This window comes from Tribolium madens, unplaced genomic scaffold (assembly GCF_015345945.1).
Source record: "Tribolium madens isolate multiple individuals breed KSU strain unplaced genomic scaffold, Tmad_KSU_1.1 Scaffold_91;HRSCAF=231;Tcas5.2_LG7, whole genome shotgun sequence".
In the NCBI taxonomy this organism is placed as follows: Eukaryota; Metazoa; Arthropoda; class Insecta; order Coleoptera; family Tenebrionidae; genus Tribolium; species Tribolium madens.
The window spans coordinates 2,809,566-2,814,513 of NW_025401063.1; positions in this window are offsets into that span (position 1 = coordinate 2,809,566).

Here is a 4,948-nt window from a genome sequence, read left to right on the forward strand (position 1 = left end):
CACAATTTTTTGAGAATAGTTTTATTAAACAAACCGTATTTATTCGGACGCGCTAATTGGAGTCGACCGAGTTTAACTTTAACCGCTGATTAACCGACCCCAGCAAACAAAAACTAATTCAGGATTAATTTTTCGAATTGTAATTAGTTTTAAGGAAAAAATATTGATTATGACACTTGAGCCGCGACCGCCACTCGACACTTTCCTGTCAAGTGCGGGAGGCTCTTGGGGGTGTTTCTATTGAGACAAAATGCGAAACTTTAAACCGAGCAAACTTTTGTTAGTTTAATAAGCTTGTAGTTCCGAAAGCGTCAAACTTATCTAATGAAAAATTCATCTTGTAAATTAATGATCGTGACATTGTATGGAAACGCCATTCGAGGGAAAATTCACCTCAATTTGGCGACCATGACTGTCAAATATAAACGTCAGTCAGTGTTGCCAAGTTCCACCAGATTTAGTGATTTTTTTGTAAATGAAAAACTTGATACACTAATTTGTTATATTAATACAACGATTTTGTTTACTTTTTCGAGAATTTTGCACGTTTTTTAACCAGAAACTTGATTATTTCGTCAAATTTTTCCAAAAATAAAGAGATTATATTTAATATAGTCTAAAATGACAATTTATCTACTTTTGTCTCTTTCGAATGCTTTAGTAGGTAGCACATTTTTCATTTAGAATCACAATTATTTTGATAAAAACAAGCCGAAAATTTAACAAATTTGGTGTTCTTTTTGTCTTTCAGTGTTTAAGCTAGTTTTTGACATAAAACCAAAAATTTGTTGAAACATACCAAAAAAATACAAAAAAATCTTGTCTAAGCATTGAAAAAAAATTAAATCAATAAATCAATGTAATTTTGATTATTTATCTCGATTTAATTTAATTTTGAGCTAAATTAAGTCAGAAACAAGCCCAAAAAACACAAAATTTAGTCGATAATTTACTAAAATCTCAGTTTTTTGGAAGATTTTGATTAAAACAATCTATAAAACAACAAATTAAGTCGAAAATTACATTGTTTTTGCATTTCTCTGGTGTTTTAAAAGGTTTTTCGACAAACAAACGCAATTATTTCGCAAAATTTTGTTAAAAAAAGTCAAAAGATCAACAAAATAGGCAAAAAATGGTGTTACTTTTGTCTTTTACACACGATTTTGAAAATACTTTTATTAAACAGACTGAAAAATTACAAAATTAAATCGAAATTATTTTGTTTATTTCGATTTAATTTGTTTTTGAGTTAATTAAGTCAGAAATAAGCCGACATTTTTTTGTACTAAACTCTCAGTTTTCTCGCAAGATTTTGCTAAAACAAACTAAAAAACGACAAATTAAGTCAACAATTATATTTTTTTGAATTTACAAAAAAAATCTTGTCTAAGCATTGAAAACAGATTAAATTTTTGAGCAAAATTAAGTCAGAAACAAGCTAAAAAACACAGAATTTAGTCGGAAATGCTTTGTTTTTTCACTAAAATCTCAGTTTTTTGAGAGATTTTGATATAACAAGTTTAAAACAACAAATTAAGTCGAAAATTATATTGTTTTTGCATTTCTCGGGTGTTTTAAAAGGTTTTTCGACAAAAAACGCAATTATTTCGCAAAATTTCGTTAAAAAAGCCAAAAAAACAACAAAATAGGCAAGAAATGGTGTTACTTTTGTTTTTTACACAAACTGAAAAATTACAAAATTAAATCGAAATTAACTTTATTTTGTTTATTCGATTTAATTGGTTTTTGAGCTAATTAAGTCAAAAATAAGCCGAATAACTACAATTTTTTTTGTACTAAACTCACAGTTTCCTCGCAAGATTTTGCTAAAAAAATATTATATTATGTTTGAATTTTTCAAATATTTTAGAAGGTTTTTCGGTAAGAAACGCAATTATTTCGTAAAATTTCGTTAAAAGCAAGCCAAAAATTCAACAAAATTGGCAAAAAAACAACAAAATTTGATTCAGAATGCTTTCAAGCTCATTTTTGTATTATACTCTCAGTTTTCTTGCAAGATTTTGCTAAAACAAACTAAAAAACAACAAATTAAGTCAAAAATTATGTTATTTTTGTATTTTTCAACTTTTTTTGAGCATTTAAGTACGTTTTTGTAATAAAGCTACAAAGTCTTGATTGATTTTGGAACAAAAATAGGTCAAAAATAAGCCAAGAACCACAAAATTTGGTCAAAAATGCTTGCATGTTTTTCTACTAAAATATCAACAAATTAAGTGAAAAATTATATTATTTGTGCATTTCTTAGGTATTGAAACATGTTTTTCACCCAAAAATTACAGAATTAGGCCAAAAATAATGTAATTTTTGCTATTTTCAAAAGCTTAAACAGATTTTTAAACTGATTTTGTCAAAAATCACCGAATCATAAAATTTTTAACTAACTGTTAGGCTTTAAACACTCAGTTTTTGTAAAAAAAGTAAACTTTCGACACTTTTGGAAAGACATGAATTGTAATGTGGTGAAGAATTGAAAATAGTTGTCCATTTTTTGAACTCGGATCGGGTGACTTTTATTTTTTTGAGCTGGCAGCACAGGTCAATGATACCAATCATTCAGTGTTGCCAATATATTTTTGTCACCATCATTTACAGTCACTCTGTTGCTCATTAATTACTTGGTTTTCGAGTGAAGCTTATCGCAAAAATGTTTAAATTTCAGGTGAACGCTCGCTTTCTATTTATGATTTCGATTACTACTTCTCTATTATCTCAACTCGCACCCCATTTTCACGATACCTTGCACGTATAATGAATATTTCCGCTGAGATGGGTTTTGTGAAATATTTTAGATGGAAATTTTCAGAATCTCGATGAAAACTTACTCCCGAAGTGTTTATACTTGAAACTACTTCAATTTTGTATCATCTCCGTTTAGTTTTCCGACAAAAATAAAAAATGCGTTATTAATTCACTTGTTCACTTGACTGATATTCAATTTTCGAAATGCACTTTTGTAGAAATAAAATCTCAAAATAAAAATCCCCATCACCCTCTCAGTTTATTATTCCAGGTCCCAAGCCCATTCAAATTAACTTTTGTTTATCTTTGGCAAACAGGACCCAAACCACCTGTTTCCTTAACATCTCAAAATAGTTTTTTGTTCTCTTGGTTATCGGCCCTTATAATTTGCAATTCCGATTAATTTTCTCGAGTTTGAGCAAACTAATCATTTTTTTTTCAATAAACCGATCAAGCGAAGACGCTGTCGGCGTCTAAATGCTGCATTATTTCGCGATAAAATTCAAATTTAGTTCATCGATTTCCGTTTCCGGTTGACGCATCGCAAGAATACTGAATTAATTTACTGGGGAGTTATGTGCATTACTAATTCTCGAGAGTAATTAGAAAATTGTAGCTGCTAATCCATGGTAACGTCTTGAAAAATGGCTCGAATCCTCTTATTGGATTATTCTCGTCGAAATGGATTTTTTTAATTAATCCTTTTAATGGGCGACAAAGTGAAAAACATTTTTTTTCACACATTTGGCATAATAAAATTTTGTGAGTTTCCGTGTGTGTGCACGTTTCGTCTTTCATCTACCGTCACGTTTCTCATTCGGTTAGGGCCGAAAAGCTAAGCTTGTTAAAAGTTCGAGGAAACGAAGACTCTTGCTGATAATGCCATAAAGTTCGCTAGCGCCAATTACTCCCTCCCAATCAATATGCATGCCCAAGATACCTTTCTTCATCGATGAAGACGGCATTCCGTCTGCGTTACGAATGCTTGATATAAATGCGAATTTTTAGCATACTTCCAGGAGAAACTGTGTTGAAAATTGTTTAAAGGAAAAAACTAGAGTGTAATTTTCGAAATATTGCAACAATTTGGAGTATTTTGCAACCACACACACTAATTAAAAAAATGTTCATGGAAAAACATAGAGAGAAAGAGAAGAGAGAGAGAGAAAAGTTGAGGAAGGAACACAGAGAGAGAAATAGAGAAAGGAAAAGAATACACAACATGCACACTTTATGGATTATTTTGCCAACTTTACCGACGATTTGAATCCGGAAAARTACTTTTTTACGGATTATTTTGGGTTACTTTACGGACGATTAAAAAAAATCATATACATATTTTTTTTATTGTAGTAGATTTTATTTCGYAAATAACGCCAAAAAAATCTATAATAAAATTTGACCTTTTTTTCGATTTTTTTTAAACCATATACATTTTTTATTTAAGAAGGAAGTTACAGTTTTACTGAAGTTGAATTTTTTATCCTACCAGTGGAATTTTCTAAATTATGTAAAAATTTGGAATATTATTTCTTTACGGATTTTTTGGGTTACTTTAAAACCAAAAAGTTTTAAAAAAATTTTGTTGTAACAGACTAAAAAAATTACAAAAAAATCTTGTCCAAACATAAAAAAAAATTAAATTAATGTTATTTTGATTGTTTCTCTAGACTTAACTTAATTTTGAGCAAATTTAAGTCAGAAATAAGCCAAAAAAAAAACAAAATTTTGTCGAAACTGCTTTGTTTTTTAACTAAAATCCCKTTTTTTCGCGAGAGTAAATCTAAAAAACAACAAATTAGGTCGAAAATAATATTATTTTTGCTTTTCTCAAGTGTTTTTGCTGTTTTTTCGACAAAAAACGCAATTATTTCGCAAAATATCGTTAAAAAACAAGTCAAAAAATCAACAAAAAGGGGAAAAATGGAGTTATTTTTGTCTTTTTTAAGTGTTTAATCTTTTTGAGAACAGTTTTGTTAAACACACTGAAAAATTACAAAATTAAATAGAAATTAATGTTATTTTGTTTATTTAGATTTAATTAGTTTTTGAGCTAATTAAGTGAAAAACAAGCCGAAAAACTACAAAATTTGGTCGAAAATGTTTTCAGGCACATTTTTGCACTAAACTCCCTCTTTCAGAATGAATTTTACAGTTTTACTAAAGTTGAATTTTTTAACCTACAGTG